Genomic DNA, 21847 nt, shown 5'->3' with positions numbered 1-21847 from the left:
TGCTTTTCTCTGCCTTCTTGACTTGAGACTTGAGCCAAAGAATAGCCAGTCTGCTATAATCCTGAACTTAGCAGAAGGTAATTTATAAATCAGGCCTTAAAGAAATATGAAAAATATCAAATCTCCTCTCTGTTTGGAATGAAATTACCATTTTTAAAAAATGCAGTTAGCTAGTTGCAAAATCTAGTTTCTTCTTGCAACCACCACAGCTTTTTTTTGTAAAAAAAGTAAAATCACACTCCTCTAAATCCTTCTAAAAAAAATGAGAGGAAGAGCAAAAGGAAACATGTTTGTCTTTATTTCCATACACTTTATTGTTTTTTCATATGGTTCATGTAGAAACATAGATACGTCTATTCTACAAATAGATTTATATTACGGTACTAGCATTGAAAGAAAAACTCAACTTGATATTTTCTTTTTGTCAGTTTTCCTGAAGTGAATGAGATTCTTCTCTGTTTGCTCTATTTAATAATCACAAAATAGAATGATACTGCTCTTTAACACCAATGGTCTTTACTGAAAGACCTAAAGGCAAAACTCTGTCATATCTGTAGTGATATGGGTAGAAATCCTGGAAATCTCAAAAACTGTCAGAAGCCTTTCATTTCTAAAAAGTCTTTTGTGTTATACACTCTTTTCATTTTCTAGACTTCTACAATACCTGTTAATCTGTTGTATATATTTTCAAGTTTGTAGGGATATCTGTTACCATGTAATTATGGTGTTTAACAGCATTAAATAATTTGGACCTAATCTCCTAGAGATGTGCTTTGTGGTTTTAAAGAGTCCTATTTAAATACTTCTCTGTTCCAGAAATAACTGTGATCTTTAGATTGCCTTCCTAGGAAATTCAGTCATCCTGGGAAGTGGCATTTGATGCACTTGTCATGAGCTGCAGATCAATCAGTAACTTCTCTCACTGTGAGGAAAAGGGGATGATTCTACCCTTGTAAGGTGAGATCCCATTACAGATTGTTTCCTCTGCTGTCCACACCTCCAAATAAAGCACAGAATGGTAAAGCTGAATTGAAGGTAGAAGAATAAAAGCGTTCTTAATTATCTGCTAAAGAAAAATATTATCACTTTTTATTTGGAACACATACAAAAGTTTGACCGAAGCATGGTTGCTTAATAATTAGGCAAGTAGTGAAACAAGTTGCAGGGACCTCTAGAGAAACCATTTAACAGGTATGGTGGAGGAGGAGGTCTGACATGTTGATGCGTCCCAAGAGTGAACCATTTGTGCTAATTTCAAATCCAGTTTTGCATAAAGTTATACCAACAAGTGGAATGGTGTAATGTAGAATATACCTCAGAATAGCTGAAGAACTGCAGGTGATGAACAGGGATGGAATGTGAGTCTGTGCCAATTCACTGATTAAATAGGGAGGAACAGCAGTACATTATACAATGTACTTTATGTATCTATATATATAAATATATATATATACACACAAATGCATTACATAGTGTAATATTTTGGGGAACTGTTTGTGAACAAAGGAGGTTTGGGAAGCTTCATTTTTACCATTAGAACAGCTGATTTTCCTAATGTAAAACATTGCAAATGCCAGTGAGAAGTCTGACATACGCTTTCTAGAAAGGCAAAATTTAATACATCTTCCAAACTGTGAAAAGCCAGGCAAGTTGAGAGAAGAGTAAAATAAGAATAACTGAAGTGAGATGATGATTGTTTCTTCAGATAATTTTAAGTCACCTGTAAAGAGCTGACACATGTACTTAGAAATTAAAAAGCTTTCCTCTTAATGGGAAAAAAAGAAGAAAAAATGGAGTTTTAACCAAAAGCTATTCTTCATGATCTGCAATTAAAGTTCCTTTAATTTGGTCTTTCCTTGTGAAATATTTTGACATTAGAAAATGTTGATGAAAACGTAAGGGGGAATGCATGTGTAACAAAAAGAATGAGTTAAGGAAGAGATGAAGCCAAAATCCATCTGTATGCTTCTATCTAATCCATATGTGCTGTATGGCTGACCATACAGCACTCCCCTTAATAGCAAGCTTTTCAACAAGGGGAATTTTGGGGCTATCCTGTGTACTCATTCCCTTTCATTCATCCATAGCAAAAATAGAAACAATGCAAGTGCTAACAGGGTACAAAAACGGCCTACAGTTTTCATGGGGTTTCCATTCTTTTCCACATTATGTGGCTATGCTAAATTAATATAAATGTTTCTGAGTGTGCTAAAGGAAAAAAAGATGTTGCTTGTTTAGACAATTTTAATGAAGGTCTAACCTTTTACATTAAACATCAGTTGCCTTCATTTACTTTCTGGCAGCAGTTCATGTGTTTTCAGCAAAGGACACAATTTTATGACCATATACCAGATTATTTAAATGAATTATTTTAATGAGTTCTTTGAATAGGTTTCTCTAAGAAGTAAGCATGAAATTACTTCGTCAGTTGGGATTTTTGCACATATTTTAAGAAAAACATACATAATTACTTTGCAGAAAACATGGGCCTTAGTTGCTTTAGCATTTCCATGTCTTAGTTGCTTTGGCATTTCCATGTCTTTACTATACTTACCAGTATAGTAAATTGATGTTTTAATACATTGTTTCTTCCTAAGAAATATTTTTTCCTATAGAAAAGGGGAAGTACTTTTCATTTTAACAGAATGGGATTATTTAAGAGTTTATGTCTAAATAATGAAAAGATACAGACAGACCCGATACAATAGGCCTAAATTAAAAGGCTCCAAAACTAGACTCGATTATTAACTTATTAATACTCCTAAGAAAGAAATACATCCAAGTTCTACTGGGACAACCTCAGTAATTTAGTTTCAACAACCAAGTAATTTAGTTTCAAAATCACTGAACTTGGTATTTACTGACTATTTCCTCGTTTTGTGTTATTTATTGCAATATGAAGCATTCATTTCATCCAAATAAACAGGGTTGGGCAAAGTCTTAATACATTTGCAGCTGTCTGTAATGATGTCTTTCTCTTCTGAAGCATCAGAATGTTCTGGATAGGATTGATCTAGTTCTTTAAGAAGTGGGTTTATGGTTTAGTGTGATTTAATTGACCTGATTTTCTCTATTAATTTTGTACATATACAAATAATAGCACTGCAGTGAAAATGCAACCAAAGTGAGAGATTTTAGAATGTTTAATCAGCAGTATTTTGCCTCAAAATAAAATCTGGTTTTCCTGTGGAATAATGTAATAAACCAGACCCAGTGTTGAAAGTCTGGTTAGTCAAGAGATAGTCCAAATAGGGGTCCAACATTTGGCAGTCTTTTTCTGAGTATAATGACAGTAAAGATACTCCTTTGTGCATAAGGTAACTGATGTAGTTCACTGGCATTTTGTTTAAATTTTTCAGATTTCACTGTGAATTTCTATGGCTTTGACTTAGTTTTACATATTGCTGTTTCTAATTTTGTTCTAGCCTTCTTGATGGCTTCTGGGTGAAACTGCTACAAAAATCCAGGGAAAATGCATCATCTCATTCTTCATTTTTCCCTCCTCCTGCCCATGGAAATGTACTGTGGCTGAAAGAGATTGAATCTTAAGCAGTCAGAGAGCTGAAACCTTTCCATGGCCTTTTACTATATTGTGATATAAGTATCTTCTTGTGTCAGTCACTACTTGATAATAGAAGAATAGTCAAGATGTACCTTCTGAAGGCATCCTAATACAAATTTTGTTTTTCATGGTAAGTTTTTTATCTCATGATATAATATTTAACTACTAAAATACTTAGCAATAATTAATATTAAAAAATACTACTGTTAACTCTAACCTCTTAAGTCTTTAGCATTAGCTTGATACACATCAAATGCTTAATAGACACCTTTAAATATCTTCAGTATTGTTGAAAGAAAAGTCTTTAATTCTCTCAAGAGAATAATGCTGTTTAAGTCCAAAATATTATTCTTTCTCACTCAGTAAGGAACTCTTCATTCCAATAAGACTAAAAATAGAACCAATTTGCTCCTACAAGATTGATTGTGTTTGCAAAACTGAATGATTTGTTTCAGAGGGAAAAAGTTTATTTTGAGACCTTAAAAAAATTCTAGGATCAACCAAAAAGGTCTCCACATAAAAAGCATTTGAGCATGCCACTTGGAAGCAGTCTATGGCTATTTTATATGGTCTTTAAAGTGCTCAATAACCCCTTAAAGTTTTAACCTTTACTTTATTGGTTCCTGTTACTTTGTGTGTTATATGTTTAAAGCCAATGAAAAGATTTTTTCATGAATCACATGTATTTGTATTTTACTGTTCACATAAAAAAGCTTTATAATACCTTTTAGTACCTCAGTTTTGTGTATGAATTATATAATTGTCAGCATGTATTATTCTGAACTGCAGTTTCTGGACCAGAAAGCCATGTTTAAATCACCCTGGGTATTAAAATGAAATGGGTAAATGACTTGACTGCATGGACTGGCAGGGTCATCCTGAAGCAGAACACATTATAAAATCAAGTATTAATATGTCTTTAATTGTGAAGTGGGATATAAGTTATTCAAAGGGGATTTTTTATTTATTTTTTGTTTTTAAACTGATAGTGAACAAAAAGTGAGGAATTAAAATGTGGAAGGTATAAAATACTCCATCAGGAACCAAACCTTGCAGGGGAATTTCAGTTTTCATGCAGAAGAGGTAAAAGTTGGTGAAAGATTTTCTAGCTACAATAATGTATGAAGTCACCTTATCTTAAATAAGATTACTAACCTTTTCAGTATCCTTTACTTCTATGAAGCATTTTTTATGTTCCAAAAAAAGTCTAGCTTCTCCCCATATAGTTCAAAGAAATCAGAGATGTTTCTCAGACAAAAATCTGATGCCAAATAAAGGTTGCAATTTGACCAGGCCTGTCATGTTAATGCCAGGGAAAGCCAATGTGTAAAATGACAGCAAGCTTCTCATCGGAAGGGAACCAGTACTGCTCTAAAAATAAGCAAATGCTTCAGAAAGTTTTGGAGTGTTTGTCAATAGTTTCATTTGGGAATTCTTCTCTCAGCATTAATATGAGACCCCGAGATTCACTCAGTTGGTCAGAGTATGGTGCTAATAATGCCAAGGTTGTGTATTTGATCCCTGCTCAGGCCATTAACTTAAGAGTTGACGATCCATGTGGGTCCCTTCCAACTCAGATTATTCTGTGATTCTGTGAAATATCTTGGCTATTTCCTCTTCTAAAAAGCACAAGCCAAACACAACTGCACACTAATTTACCTGATAGCTTGGCAATTAGCACCAGTCAGAAACCATTAAAATGAAACAGACCAATAAAATTACACAGTAAGGAAAGCGATAGATAATAATAGATAATGACAATCACTGTTAACAGATGCAAACAGTCCACAGGACATCCATGGGCACTGTGGCCAGTGCTTCCCATTCCCAGCAGGGCAGAGCAGAGGGGCAGTGTGAGCCTGGGAAAGCCACTCCGGGCCCTCTCCATCCCCCCCGCCCAGCCACTCACCTTCCTGCCGCCCAGTGCCTCAAAGTGGCTCCGCAGCTCCTCCACGGTGACAGGGACGTGCTCCACCAGCTGAGATCCACCTGGGGTCTCCTCCTTAAACACATCTGCCCTCCTGCTGTCTGATGGCATCTTCTCCAGGGCGATCCTGTCTGGCACCAGGGATGGTGGGAGTGGCGAGTGCTGGAACATCAGGCCTGGTCTCGTAGCGTTGGCAGATTCCCATCTCTGCTTGAGGAGCTCCACGGAGCCCTTCTGCAGGGGCAAGTCTGCCAGCTCCAGCATGCCCTGCCAATGCAAAATGCACCTGGGTCAGAGGCCAGTGCATGGTGCCAGCAGAAGCCACCACAGAGAAGTTCAGGAGCCCTTGTGGGTCGCAGGACAGGTTGGGACACAAACTGGTGGCTGGGACAGAAGCCACTTCCCAATGGAAGATGTGAGATCCAGTAAGAGCAGATCCAGTAGGAATTGGTGAAAGGGTTCAGTGTGTTCATACAAGAGGAATATGTGAATTATAGAGTGAATTAAAGGTGCTGTTTAGACATTTCATTCTTCAGCTTGACAGCAGAATTGCTGTCTATCATGAATGGAAAAGGAGCAAGCATGCAATTAGTGAGAATTCCAAACAAAGTGGGGTTAATGAATGAGTGCCTGGTAATCAGTGTGTGCTGCGTGAAAGCTGTTGTGACAGGTGACTGCTGATTTCTTTAAGACCTGATACAGCTGTCTGTGTTGTGGGTTGAGTCATAGCATTTTAAATCAGCTGGGAGAGAAGGGCTACTGCATTAGCTGAGAGACTGCTTGGGTAGCCTGGAAACATAACCCAGGGTAGTTCTCCTAATTGCACTGTAACTCTTGTCAGGTAAATTGCTAAGTGTTGATATCCAGCCTTTCTGATCTCACAAAGATCACAAAGACTTATTCTGTCTTTCTTATGATACACTTGGGAAGGAAAATTCCTGTTCTGTTATTTTGCACCAGTTGACAAATTCTGCTCCCCTTTTCCTGAAGTCGGCTCCCAACAGGTTTGATTTTTTTTTTTTTTTTGCCCTGTAGCAAACACTCCAATGTAAGTTTTCGCATCTCATTCTAAAGGAGATTTAAGTAAAAATAATGTGAATTTAAAATAGCAATGAGAAAGAACTGTTAACAAGGGCTTTAGCCCAACTACTAACTAAAATCTCAATTCATGAGTTCCTTTCTTTTGGAAAGGAATTCTTTTATGTGTGTAACATCTTCTTATGTTTGATAGAGTTTAATTTAATCTGCATTGTTGGGAGTTGACTTTAGTTTTTAAGTAATTTTTTTAACCAGAATTAATGTGGTCTGTAATATTTTACTTAGGATTAAAAATACATGAGGAGTGCTGGGTACTTGATGTATTCCAAGAGTAATTTTAGAAGGAGACTTCAGGGTCCACTTTTCTTGAACAATATGGAAAGGAGTTTCTTCACTCACATTTTCCATCTTCTGTACAAGCAGAAGTTGTCCCAAGACTTATTTCTCCTTTAGTTTTTTGTCAGAACTACATTGTGATTGTGGTTAATATCCTGCTAGTTTTCCTTAACTGATACCAGCTGTCTCCCAGCCCTTCCTTCAAGCTAGAGTGACATCCTTCCTTCCCCTACCATATATATTTCTTACAGTGAAGATGCTAAATGGGTCTGGCTTCTGGCCCAAAATGAAGAACAGCTGTTAATTCCCCAGTTGCAAGAATGTTTATCCTAACTCACAGCTGTAGGTTAGAAATACACCTGATTTATGTTGCATCTAAGGACTGACTTTAGGCTGTGGAGAAGGGTTTTCCTAATTTGCTTGGGAGTGCTTATGCAATACCCACATTCTCCTGTATTTTGCTTCATTGTTGGTAGGTCCTTTTGCTGGTTTCAGTAATTTTCAGGGTATGTGTTACGCTTCTTTCAAAAATAGTCTGGAGTGCACCTGCCTCTCCCTCACAGATCTCAAAATACTGTTAACAATCGTGGTAGCTTCTTTTACTCTTGTCTAGTGTGGTACCTGTGCCTGATAGTGGATAAAATGAATATCTGCCTTGTTCAAGTGCATGCATTGGATGAAGGAAAATTGTGTGGAAATTCAGTAATCTATAAAATTGGATTCCAACCCCAAAAGAGATTTCATTGTAATTCTGCATTTGTGTCCAGAATAAATTTGAACATAGGCCCAAACTTGACTTTTAGTCACTTTCTAAATATGTATTTTAGTGAAAATGTACCTCTGAAACTTGGGGAAGGAGGGGAGAACAAAACAAAAAACCCAAACTAGGTTTGGGAGTGCTCTAGAAGTCATTTGAGGTTTTCAAAATTTTTATTGCTGGTGTCTTTGATCTTCTAATTTCTTTCCCTACTTGTTCATAGTAGATTCAACCACTGTAGAATACTAACAATAATTTATGTCAAGTAACGTATTTGATATCTAGGATTGTAATTTATTTTCATTGTTACCTGAGCTTTTTTAGCATCTTTAGGCACTACTGAAATGTAGTGCCTTTCTGAAAACGTAGGAAGAAAATAAAGGAAATGAGAAAAGAACAGATTTTGACTTTCATCTAAGTCATTATTATAATTTCATACTGGTTCTGCTGGTTGTAGTTTTTTAACTTTTACTGTCTATCTGTAATATTATCTTATTTAAATGACAGGGAGAACAGATACTTCTGATTTTATCAAGTATCAAGCTTTTTTCTTTTGTGTCTGCTATTTTTGTCTCTCAGCTGTTTATATTTGTCCTCTGGCCTATTTATTTCTCCCCCAAACATATCTTGATTTACTATCTCATAGTGACAATAGACATACTACATTATCCAATTAGCTGAAATGCTGGCAAATTTGGATCTGGGTCTGTGACTTTCCTCTTCCCAGGATGGGCATAATAGGAGCCCACCCATGAATGGAACTGGTGGCAAGGCAGAATTTATAGTCTGTTACTGTCATGTTTTCAGTCCTGTCACGCCTGCTCATAATAGGTAAGTAAGATCCCATAAAAATGAGCAATGTATTTATTGTTAATGTGATAGGACAAAGGTTTCAGTCAGATTAAAATTTTGCAGGAAGCATTGTCCTCTCATTTTCCTTGATTTGGAGACTCAAGTGTGCTTCTGTGGCAGAAAGTGGAAAAGTCAAGGTTACAGTATGAAAAAATCATGAGCAGTCATTCTAGCAGAAATGGATGATGGAGTTTTTGTGAAGAAAGTACCTAAAATGCTATAGAACCTTCACAAGTAGGTCTTTGTGAACGTTACCTATAAGCCTTTTGCATTCATGTGTTTGTTTTATGAGGCCAGTGATGGTACAGCATTCAAACACTGCAGTCACATTATAGGTTTTCTTTTTTTGGTGTGTGTTTTTTCTCTGGGGTCTTTTGTATCTGTCTCCTATTAATTTAATAAGGGACTTACAGTAATTCTTTATTTCATGTCATAAACCTGATAGATTTATACTTTTCTTGAACAAAGAGCAACAGGAAGGCCTGTAAATTCTGTAGGCTCATGGATTGCAGGGATCTGGTAAATGTCCGGATTTTTTTAAATCAGAAATTGTTGATAAATCTGTCTTCACAGTAGGATATTGAATTGGTATTGTTTTTCTTGCACTGTCAATGAGACATGCCCTCCTCTACTGTTCACAGACTGTGTATTCCATTAGTAGATGAACATTTGCATTCAAGAAAAGCTGTTGAGGAAAACAATGTATGTTCTGCTCTGCATTCCTTTGGCAAAATGGCTACCTGCGTCTTTATCATATTCTTGCTATCTTAAATGTTTTTTACATGTAAATTCTTTTATTTGTTCACTAGGGAAGATCAAACTGATGCAGTTTACTTGTAGAACTATTTGTGAACAGTGTTGCTTGTATCCCCATGGGATGATACGATCACGCATATTATATTGGTTAGTCCTCTACTAACTTTAGAAAAGTTTGTTGTCAAATAACCGGCAATTGCCACTGCATATTGAGTTGAATTTCCTTCTCAATTGACAAAAAAAAAAAAAAAAACCCAAACAAACAAAAAATTTACAAAAACCCCTAACAAAACAAACCACAACACAAAGAAGACCCTCATACCAAAAACCCCAAAAATCTTTTGAGGACAAGATCTGACAAGTCCTTTTCATGATCTGCCATACTACTTCATCCAGCTCCTGTGTCTGAGACCTCCCTTTCTGTTTCACTCTGATTCCAATTAATCTGCACTCTCAGGAATCCCTGGCATGAGGCTCCATAGGACATATTGGGATAAATTATGAAAAAACAGCACATTGCAAATGAGGACTGTATAGCATTCATGTGCACGTTTCTGACACCGTTGCTTGAAAAACTTGCAGTTTCTGCTGCAGGTAAGCAGAGCCTCCAGTATCTGTAACATTTCTTCATTTACATTTCAGACACTTCTTAACAAAAGCAACTCAGACAAGTTTATGAAGAGCTGAAATTGTTCTTCATTATTATAAAATGTAAAGCACTTCCAAATTCCTAGTCATATTTTGAGAAAATACATTATTTGGGGCTATCATTTAACATGCCAACCTTTATCCTGATACAAATATGCATAGGTAAGTAATAAAGCTTTAAATGTTGTTTCAACTTTATCACAGGTGCTGTTCTAGCTGGTGTAACAAGGTTCCAGTATTTTAAGGCAAATCACACTGAAACAATAATTTCTCATACTTTACTAGCAAAATCAACACATTTTATCATCTAATAAGAGAGGACTAGAAGGTGCATAATTCATATTAATGGGATTGAGGAAAGACATGCTTATTATTTTTCTTTTTATCCTATCATTCTCATTTATTCCATGAGCAGTATCAGGCCCCCCAGTAGACATCCTAGTTATGAAAACAAAACAAAACAAAAAAAACCAACCAAATTAAAAAGCACAAACTGCATATTTGCAGTGAGTTTCTTACCGCTGTGTTCTTCTCAGTCAAGTTTTCCAGTTGTGGCTGTGCTGCATTCATTTTGAGCAGATTTAAAGAAAGACCATTTTGAACATTCTCTAATTCATTGGTCTCATTTGACTAACGAACATGAGGCTTGATGGACACACGTCTGACAGTAGTTACAGGACACCAAATCTCTTGCGTGCTTGCGTTGCCAATGTATTATTTAGTGAGGCATGGAGGTAAGGTATGCTTTCTGCCCTGCCTCTGGCTGTGCTGTGTGTGCTCACCTTACACTGCTTAGCACTGGCAAAGGCTGCAGGCAACAGCTTTTGTTTCAGTGCTTGTTGGCAGGAAACAAAGCACCTTCCAGTAAAAAATTGTTGGTTCTTAAGTACCTAGGAAGGGTTTGGAGAAAAAGCACAATTGGTAAGTTGTAAGTCAAAGGGATAATAAAGTACTATGTCAATTAATATAATTCAAACCATCAAAAGATACCACATTCCAATGCAGCTGGCTTTCTTAACAATAGGTGGAATTGCTTTTAAACAGTTTCATTGTGGACCAAAAGTACAGAGTATAAGTCATACAGGAAAAACATTAGAAAAATTTTCTAAGATCTTCTACTCCTTTTCACTCTGTCCACATCTGTCCCAATTGCATTTTATCAGGTGAAGACTGTGGTCAACAGGTGCTGCCTTTTGACATTTACTGACCTCAGCACTGTGGAAAAACAGCTGAATTCTGGGTTTTCTGGGCTGCTGACCTGGTGAGCAGGCATGTGCTCCTAAGCACAGCAAACCTTGCCTTCAGAATTCCTCTTCCAAGGACTGCAGCCAGGAAGACAAGGACACAGCATGTTCTGCAACCTCTCCCCAAATGACTTGGTGTCATTAGGGACATATTTTTGGGGGTACTATGCTGTACCCACACATAGGCAGCACCTGTTTTACATTGTTACTCTCAGTTACTTGGTTAACTTGAGGTTTTCCTGCATAGCTAGCTGGGCAGGAATAAGTGTTCAGTCATCTCTGGCATGCCATGCTTGGTTTTCTTTGATTTACACTAGTTTTTCCTTCTTTAGTGTAATTGAAACTTTTTTGACTTTCAGTCTAAAGCTCCTTGTCCAACAGAAGTTTAAAGGACTCTTCAGCAAAGAGTACAATACACTAAGGTACTCTCTTGTTCCACTCTTGTGCCACATTTTTTGTAATATATAAAAATGATATGAAATCTTGCCTTAAAAACAGGAGACCATAGAATGTACAAAATAACAAATTTATTTTAAAACTCTTTCAGTTTTCCCTCATACCTTTGAAATAGTAACAAAACTTATACAGGAATAAAACTTATTATGCTGCAAGTTGATTGTATGTGACTCATGCTTCAGTCTGGTGTCTAATGAGAGGTGGGTAAAAGTCTGTGTGTAGAATGTCCTCTATCTTGCCCTTGCCAGTTATATTTACTTCTTTGTAGGTAGTACACAGAATTGCCAAATCACTGTGCAGGATTTTTCCCTGTCTCAAGTTTGATCATGGCTAAATGACTACAAGGTGACAGGGAATTAGGCCTCTTGTTTCATGGTGTGTTTTAAACTGAAAGTTCAGAAAGCTCATGGCAAATATTGCTGAGTGGAAATCCCTGTTCTGAGGATTATCCATCTCACTGCTACACCTCCACAATTTCCATGCACTCCCCCAGGTCTGTCCTTGTGAACTGGTAGAATGCTCCTATATAATTTTAAAGCAGCCTAACTGGAACTACAGAGGAAATTAAGCAATTTATTGTATTTAGCTTTTGCTTAAGAAAATCTATTTCATCTCTTACATTTTTTTAACAGTAAGATTATGTTTTAAAATAAGAATTTTCTTGATTAATACCAGCTTTCTGTCATTCGTGGTAAGTCTTCAAGGACAGTCATTGTGAGGCTATTTTATGTACATTTCAGTCCTCTGAAAGTGGCTTTCTTCGTAAACTTGTTCTTAGTGAAAGTGGAGAGAAATTCTACATAGATCTCTTTGCTACATAGATCTCATTCTACAGAGAATCAGGAAAAAAATCTATAATGACATAACCTGAATTACCGCTACTTGTTCCTCATGGTTATGATAAAAGGTGACCCAGAGATGCACATTACCTGTCTACTTTAGGGACCGTCTGTTCTACATTTGTATTTGGCTGACAGTTAATAAATGTCTTTGGGAATATATTGCAGGAGGAGGGTGCACAAAAAAAATAGTTTTACTGTTGAGTTTTAACAAAAATCCCTTATACTTGAGTTTAAATAAGGAGTTCTGAGTTAGATGATTATTTCAAAGTAGGATTCTGGGGGAGGTTTTCCTGCACAGATAGAGCAAGTGAAATGGAAGTAAGGGGTTTATAACCTCATCACTGTAGGCAGTGTTCTATGAGCCCTGAATTGCAGCTACATGTAACTGTTACAGCTTCATCTTGGCAGGAATATAAGAATCAGTGTGCAAAGCAGTACCATTTTGTGAACTTGTCAGCAGAGCAAGCCTTGGCAACATGTGTTACAAATCTGGTTGAAATTCCCAGGATTATGGTATGATTCACTCAAATTGGGTAACTCTTTAATTGGTCAGTTATTTTCAAATTGAAAAATTGCAACTGGCTAGCTTGTTGGAAAGAATGTGTTATGAATATGTTAATAATAATTCCATTATTATAATTAATTGGAAATAACCCTTATGTGATTGCAAGAGACAGTGGCATCCCTTAGAAGCCGAGCTGGTGACAGTGGATGGTCACCCCTCCAACTCTAGAAACCAGAGCTCACTGTGCTTAATCACTCACCCTCCATTATAGAGAAAAATACATAGGATGCCTTAATTTTGCATTTAACGTCTCTCAGGAATGGCTGGTGAAATGATGTATGACATTGTTTTCTGTATGATGGATTTTATTCATAATACTGCTGCATCTAAGTTAGAAGGGAGTTCCATACTGAGGGATCTTGAAACAAGTATACTGTAGTTATCTCAACCATCTTTCTGAGACTTTCATGAGAAGGATTTTCCACATGAAAGACAGTATTACTAATATTTATTGTTTACATTATTTCAGTTATTTTAGTAAGTATTGCCATGTGCCTTCATAAGGAAAAATGTTTTAGTGGAGCAGTTATAACTCTCTTGAATATATGAATATTTAATATTATTGCATCAAATTATTTTTATGATGAGCTTGTGAGTATCTCCTGGAAGTAAATGCATTTTGTATTTCTTCTTCCTGTAGTTCAGCACATGGGAGCTTCAGTGTGTTACAGTCTGGTATGCTGGGATCAGTCAACACAGGCGTAGCCTTGGTTGTCAGTTTTGACAATATTAAACACAGAACCAAAGCAATCCCACCACCCTGCCCATAAAAGAGGAATGTTTAATTTGGCATAAAGGCATCTACTTTAATTTGCTTCATTACTGAAACGATCTCAATGGAAGGGACGGGGTTTGTGCACCTTCTAGACAGTCATGGTGGGGAGCATATTTGCTCACTACGTCTTTCCATTAAACTTCTGTAAAGATATTTGGACTGTAATGCCACTGAATTCACTTTCCTGCCTCTGAGATAATTTGCCTCCTTTCACTTTCTTCCTCATTGAATGATTTCATCATAAGTCACAGTATATTTGTATGCTGGTGATGCCCTAACAGAGGACCCATTTTCCAGTGTATGCAATGATGTACAATGTTTTTTTCTGAATGAGATTAATTTACAACTTCAGAAGCTGCTTATCTCAAGCCTGATATGTCCTTATTGTCAAGAAAGTCAATCATAATTTTTGTAATCTAATTCATAGTTTAATTTATATTTCTAATTTATAGTTTTTTGTAATTTAATTTATAGGGACAATGACATCTTTCTTCTTAAGAAGGGAAATAATTTTGTGATTACTAATCAAAGTTATGGCTAATTGATTTTGATTAGCTCGCCAATGAAATATTAATTCTGTATAACCACAAGATAATTAAGGTGCTAGGAAGGAAGAAGGAGGATATGCTCTGTGAGCTCTTACAGAAAAGCCTCCTTAGAAGCAAAGGACAGTGCTAACCAGAGATGTTAGTCCTTGGGCATTACATGTGTTCAGGGCCTGCCACAGAGGACATGAAAGTGCTCTCTGGTCTCTGCTTACACAGAATGAATATTTCTTTGAGAATTGAAGGTAGAGGGAATACCGAGCCTAACCTTTTAGCAGCATTTAGTTATACTCTTTTAAGCAGGTCATGAAATAATATCCACAGTTTCACTAATTTTCTGTAAGATCTCCCACCTCACAGACTCAGTGGTGACTGTGTAGGCTTGATTTAAAATTCATTGGATGAGTGAACTCATTTGTAGGGCCTCCCAATCTGCTCTTTGTCATTTTTACTGCCAGTCCATGGTATTACTGCTTTCAACTCTCCTTCTGTATTGCAGGAAAAGGATTTTTACAAGAATGTGATGAGTTTTCTGCAGTGTATTAATGTGGCTCCAGTGGAGTCAGTGGTCCTGCTGGGATTCAGAATTCTTTTAAAATGTGAGGGCTGTTATTTAGGGTGCATGGGCACATCATTTCAGACATTAGCATTACTTTTGGTATTAAAAGGAAGCCTTAAAAATAATCCAATAAGAGTTTGATATCAGGATTGGGATTTTTAGCATGCATCAAGGCTTCCCTTCTTGCTCTTCCTTGTCTTCCCAAACCAGACTGGATTGCAGACTGGCAGCAGTGCTGTTCTGAGGCTGCCGTGCTTTGAGTGTGTCTCCTAATCCTTGTCAGCTGTGGCAGGCAGTCCCCACCACAGTGCTTATTTTATTTATTTATTGCTGCACTCCCTCATTCTTTAATTGGAAAGACAAAATGTTTGGATTCACACAAACCTGTTAAAGATTTCCTTGTTTTCTCTAATGAAGTTTAAGTTAAGAGCGATTTTTCAACAAGGAGACTGATAGGGAGAATACTAAATAAGGAAAAAGTAATAATTCTGTCAGTATGGCTTTCCTTTCAGCTCAAGTTTTTTACAGGCTGGGGTAAGCAGCTACCTGAGAATTGTGGCTGGGAGAATACACCAGAGCATTTATCTTAAGAATTTAAAAATGATAGTCTGGCTTGCATAATGCAGTAAAGCTTCTAAAAGTGAAAGAGTTCCAAGACATTAAGATGTGATACTTTCAGGTGAATTTGGTAATTTTTATCATCTGTTTCTAGTCCTGTATGTGTGTGACAACCATTTGTCCTATTAGGGGCAATAATCCCTGCCAGCAGCCAAGCCCCAGACAGTCACTTGCTCACTGCCCCACCAGCAGAATCGGGGAGAGAACTGAATGGTAAAAGACACAGAACTCAGGGGTTGAGGTACAGACAATTTAATGTATAAAATAAAAGCCTTGCACACAAACAAAGCCAAACAAGGCATCCATGCACCAGGTCCCATGGGCAGGCTGCTGCTCAGCCACCTCCAGGACAGCCAGGGCTGCACCACACGTAACAGTGACTTGGGGAGACAAACACTGTCACCCCAAACATCTCCCCTTCCCCTTCTTCCCTCGGGTTTGCGTGCTGAGCATGACAGCACATGGTGTGGGATATGCCTGTGGGCAGCTGGGGCAGCTGTCCTGGCCGTGTCCCCTCCCAACCTCCCATGAAACCCTCAGCTTCCTCTCCTGCATGGCTGCATAAAAAGCAGAGAAGGCCTTGTCTCTGTGCAAGCCCTGCTCAGCAATAGCAAAACATCTCTATATTGTCAACCCTGTGTTCAGCACAAACCCACATACAGCTCCCTACCCGCCACTGAGATGAAAATTAGCTCTATCCCATCTGAAACCAGCACAAGGGCATAGTCTCTACCAACAATCAAGGATGTGCAGCTTTTTCAAGTGAAAAAACCAGCTTACCCAGAGGTTATTAGATGTGAAAGGCCCTTCCCCTACTCACATATATGAGGCTGCCTTTTTGTGGCAGTGCTGCTGTTTCCAGCATCTGCTCTGGTGACAAGGGGCACGACGGGCCACCCCCACCCACAAAGGCAGCAGCACATCAGGAGGGGCACCCCCATCCCAGCATACAGGGAGGATGACAATTTTGACTATGTCATCCCCCACATGGGAAACCAGAAACTTTTTGTGTAAGGATTGTTTTTTTTTAATATACATTATCCAGCCAGACTGGGATGGAGAGTGATTGGGTATTTGGCTGAATAGTTGTCATTTGATATAAATGATACATCCTGCATTGTAAGAAGGCCCCTCATCCCCTCCCATCTGTACAGGTCCCAGCACCTCTGCTAAAGCCATGCTGTCACCAGTGACTCCCAAAATAGCCACAACTGCAGAGTTATTGGGAAGTTGGGACTGTTGTCAGCCCAGAAGTTCTGTGCTTTTAAATGCAGGGTGTTTAAGTGGTTTAAAATTAGTTCAGTAGAACTGTAATCAGAAGCATTTATATCTATGTGAATAAGTGCTTCGCAAGGCTTGACAGCAGTTGGGCCACTCAGAGTGTGTGTGCCCAGATCCTCCAGGAGCAAAGTGTTCTTTTGTAAGCTCCCTGCCCTGGAGACTGTCTCTAATGTTTGTAAAGAGCTTGGTGTAAAACTGCTGTGAGCCTCCTTGGAATTTCTCTGATTTGCTGTTGCTTTTGTAAAAAAAAAAAATAAGGTCATAAAATGAGACCAACAACATGTAACCTCGGACCAGTCTTTTACGGGCATTGTGATTTAACTTAGTATTCATAAAGTAAACATGTCATTAGCATGTGGCTGCTAAAAAGTTCTGGTTGGCTTCATATGAGAGAGATGCACAAACAGAAAAAAGCCCTGCCTAGGATGTCTGTTTCCCATTTTATCAATGGATCGGTCATGTTTTTCTTCCTTTTTGCCACATTAGGAAATTCCTTTGTAAAAGAAGAAACTGAAAGCTGGTTATGTGTGCAGTCTTTTTGAGAAAAAAAAATCTCAATTTAAACTCCTATATTTAGATAATTTAGAGGGAGAGAGAGACAACATAACATAAATTCAAAATTTGACTTTAATATGCCTAAGGGGAAAAGACAGTGATGAAGAGTGGAGCTTTTAGTCAAGAAGTAGATGTCATAGGATTCAGTGTGCCAAAGCAATGTTTTTCAATAATGCTGCTCTTATTGAAATTAGTAACTGCTTTGCAGGGATAGAAATACAGTGGTATGACCTGTAGAGTTATGCATGTTAGGTGGCATCCTCTGTGCTTACACCCCACCACTGGTGTGTTATTTTGCTGGACTTGTTGATGTTTTTAGCTGCAGGTTTGTATTAAATATGTGAGCTGTAACAGATGCTTTTTAAAGTAAAGCTTTATAAAATTGTTTTTTCTAAATCAGACAGATTCTCTGATATGGTTTCTGGAGTTGTTGAAAGTGAGAGACACCCTTCAGGCAAAAATATTGTAGTACAGATTTCTGAGAGTCTTTGAGCTGTACTGTGAGCAAATTGCTTGCAATGTCAGCAATATGTATGTATGCTGTGTGACACTCCAGAATGTCAGGACTTTGAGGCTTCTTGAATGCTTGAAATTTAACTCTATTAGTAAAATGTTGATCCAGTTATGTATGCAATAAAAGTGTTGCTGGAATCTACTTAGCTGCAGTTCTGTGCTGCTTTCCTCTTGTTAAACCTTCAGTGATGAGGTGCAGCCTTCTTGCTAAAGAACATTCATGTTTCAGCCTGATTAACATTTTTAAAATATTCATGAAAGAGACCCAGAAATTTTGCTGACACTGTTTTTAGAAGAACTAAATGCTCTGGGAGTACACATTAAATTGTATGTGGCTGCTGTAGTAGAAAAAAAATACCCTGGAGATGTCTTTTTTTCTGGGCTCCATGACAAATTTTACGTCCATCTGCACCTTAGTTTCACAAGAACATAAATATCAAACTATTTTAACTTGCACCCAGCTGGAAAGGATATACTTTATGAGAGGAATGACATTTTTTAACAGTACTGTATTCATAGGTTATGGATCTCATGTGGATAATAAACTTGAACCCTACACCATATCTAGTATTACATAATGGAAAAACTTGTCATTCATGAAAGTTTTTAGATTCTGTCCTTGCTTTATGAAAAACTCAACGGATAAAGTTCACTTTCTATATGCTCGTAGTTAATACTTAAAAGCCATCTGACTTTAAGAATTATGTTGGTGTTTTCCTATGGAAATATGAGTTATCTATTTGTACACAGAGAACCGATTGCATCCTCAGATGGGAGGGAAAAAAACATTCTCTGTGCTGGTCAGAATTAATTCTCCCTCCTTCACCTATAGAGTAATTAGTTCTAGGGTTGCCAACAAAATACAACAAATTATTTTGTGTTCCAAAATAATACAAATTAAAAAACATAATACAAATGCAAAGTATTGCAAAGTAACTTGGTGATTATAAAGTTGGACTTGATGATCTTAGTATTGACCTGGTGATAAAATGTCAAGGTTGGGGCCATTCACTTAAGAGTTGGACTTGATGATCCTTGCGCATCCCTTCCAGCTCAGACTAGTCTTTGCTTCTGTGACCTTCAGAACTTTTTTCAACCTTTATGATTCTATGAGAAAGTCATGCTGAATTATCTTGTCTGGCAAAGCGGAGTATGAGTAATTTAGGACAATACACTTTAACAATGAGGAAAAAAAATAAAGAAAATAGAAGGTTAAAAAAAAAACAGTGAAAAGGACAAGAGGGGCTTTAAATATGGAGACTAGGAAGAAGAAGAGAAAGTCAATTAATGAGTTAAGAGACAGGCAGGTGTCATTGCTGTGAAATTCCATTATTTCTCTCATACACTAGGTTTCTTGTGAACAGAAAAGAATGTATAAAGTATGTGCCTGTTTATGAAATTGAACACATTTTCAGTACAGTGATTTTTTCGGGGTTTTTTTTTTTTGTTGGTTTGGTTTGGTTTTGTTTTTGTGTTTTATTTTTTTTTTTGTCTCCTCTCTTCCCCCCAAGGCAAAACAAACAATAAATTACAGAAATGCCTCTAGCAGAATTTTTCTGTCAGCATTCTAGGAGTCATGCCTTCTGCAGACAGGTTGTGCTCCTCTTGCAATTCAGTCTTTTACCTGTGATACGCATTGCCTAGGGAAAATACTGTGTGTCAATCGATTTAGTTTTTGTGTAATCTCTTCACCTTTCAGATGTTCTTATCTACCTCCATGCTCAGCTTAAAATCTCCTCTCCAGCTGTAGTTGCATTTTACTTTTGCTGACAACAAGCTGAGTAGTTCTTCTCCAGCCTCTGCTTCTATAGGAAAGACTCTACTGTTTAGCCTGAATGTATTTTAACTGTCTTTAAAAAACAGAAAGCATGTATTTTGTCTCTTCAAATGTAACTGACAATATTTCCTTTGTTCTGTTCTAAAGAAGATAAAAATTAATGGAATCTGAAGTCTCTATCTGTGCACTGGTAGGGACTCAGATTTCCTTTGAAATCCAGAAAGTTCAAAATGTGTGATTCTTAGGATATTACATATGTAAAGGTAGAGTTGATCACACAGCAAAAAGTAATGTCATGTCAAGGTCATTGGCGTGTATATGTGAGAAATAAGTATTTCTGATCTATTTCTTATAATTCTGCAGTCTTAATGTATCATTAATACACATTTCCACATGTAAGATCTCTAAGTTTTAAAAAAAAGTGGGAAAGGGCTAGAAGGTAACATTAAGCTTTATGAAGGGCTTAGGGCAGCCTTAAATGTGTGTATAGAATTAAATATAGAAGAAGGTAATTTTGTCTTTCCTTATTAGGTATTTCTAATGGATTTGTCAGTCTAGTATGGATGAGTATGATTAGATAGAATTACTAATATCTTAGAGGGTCTTTTTTCTTTTCTTGCTGTTCTTTGATATCAGATCATATGTATACTAAGAATACTGCATGCACAGGTATTTCAAACACTGTCTCTTTTATGCCCTTTATCTTTTCTAACTGCCTTTCATGTTAGCAAACAAGTACTCTGAAAACCTACACAGAAGTTCAAGAATGTAATACTAAGGGTTTTTTAAACTATGGGAGACGGCAGGAAAAGTAATAACTATGCATTAACAGTCTACAAAGCTACAAATATATGAAAAAATACATAAAAAGCTAAAAATCATTATGTATCACATCCATTATTTTTTTTCTGCATAATAACTATCTACATAGGTTTTTAAAAACCTAGCTCTTATAGATTTAGGATTTTTATTAAAAAGACAGGATGTTGAGGCTGCCTCCAGAGACAGAAAACCTGAATTACATGATAGTGGTAGGCCAGATTTGCTGTGCTTCGTATTTGGATTTTCAACTATTGTGGGAACTGCATTTTCTGTACAATGGTGGCATTGCCCTCAGCATGGTAGTGGTGTTTAGTTCTGTGCATGTTGGCAGCATGTGTTACAGTGGCCAGCTCTTCTCTAAAGTAAATAAGTTCTATTTTATGGTTAGCAGAAGGGGTGATGCATTTCTTGTTTCATAAAGCAGATAACCCCACTGTTAGATCATTGAGAGTAGATTCAGAGCAGTTCTATTTTCCTGGAAAGGAACCAGCCTAATCACTGCAGAAGTGCAGGGTGACTTGGGCTGTGCCTGACCCTGCCATCGTCTCTGGCCCTGCCCTGGAGCTCCTACTGCCCTTCCTAGCTCCCCTTGGTGCTGTGGCTGGTACCAACCTTGCTGCTGGGCTTGTTGCAGCTCACCTCCTCTTGTGGAGCAGCCACCCCTCAGTTAACCAGTGGATATTTCTACAATCTCTGATATCGAGGGGGAAAACATTTGTGCATAATGTTACTGGCTGATAGGTGTGATTCCAATCCATGACTAATGGCAAAGCACAGTTGTTATTCCCACATTGCCATTAGGGATGAATTTATTATTTTAACATGCTCACCACCCACAGAAGTTTCTCAGTCTCTTCTAATTTGCATGGCATTTTACAAACAGCTTTTTAGGAAAATTGAGAGCATTGAGGAAAAAGAAGCTTGGTGCAAAAGGCTTATATTGTGTTGCTGGCCACACACAACAAAAATTGCAAGTTAGAAAACAGTCCAGCTGTTAAGGAATTCAAAGTAAAGGTAAGCATCTATTTGAGGGATGCAGTGCATCCCATAATCATTATACATAACTGCCACTCTGTGAGCCAAGCTGTTTCCAGCAGAAAGAAAGGGAACAGTTCAGTATTTAGAGACAGAATCTGAGGAAATATGTAGAGGTTATTAAAACTAGCTAAAGAAAGTATTCTCTAAGTTTGCCGGGTTTGTTTGAGATTAAAGCTCAAATGTGATGATTTAGGAGGGCACCTAATCTCTTTTCTTTAGTAATATTTTTCCTTTGAATTAAGATAAATTGAGAATTCACATTAATTAAGACCTCTTTTTTTTAATGCCAGTGTCAAATTTTCATATTCAAAGGGCTTGGAAGATCTTGGAAATTGCAACAGGAAGAGAGATTGAGTGAGCAAGAAGTAGAATACCTGGTAA

At 37.4% G+C, this 21847-nt stretch overlaps 1 long non-coding RNA gene across 1 annotated transcript in view; it reads left to right on the top strand.

Moving 5' to 3' along the window:
• The first annotated feature begins 821 nt into the window (after positions 1-821).
• Positions 822-21847, top strand: part of LOC140684523 (uncharacterized) — a 43090-nt gene continuing 22064 nt past the window's right edge. Inside the window, exons 1-2 of the long non-coding RNA XR_012056897.1 lie at positions 822-957; positions 3426-3692. This is a non-coding gene — a long non-coding RNA (uncharacterized lncRNA). The remainder of the gene's footprint in view (positions 958-3425; positions 3693-21847) is intronic.

Source organism: Taeniopygia guttata, chromosome 7, assembly GCF_048771995.1.
Source record: "Taeniopygia guttata chromosome 7, bTaeGut7.mat, whole genome shotgun sequence".
Lineage (NCBI taxonomy): Eukaryota > Metazoa > Chordata > Aves > Passeriformes > Estrildidae > Taeniopygia > Taeniopygia guttata.
The sequence above is the reverse complement of the archived record's forward strand: the minus strand, read 5'-3'. Positions and strand labels throughout refer to the sequence as shown.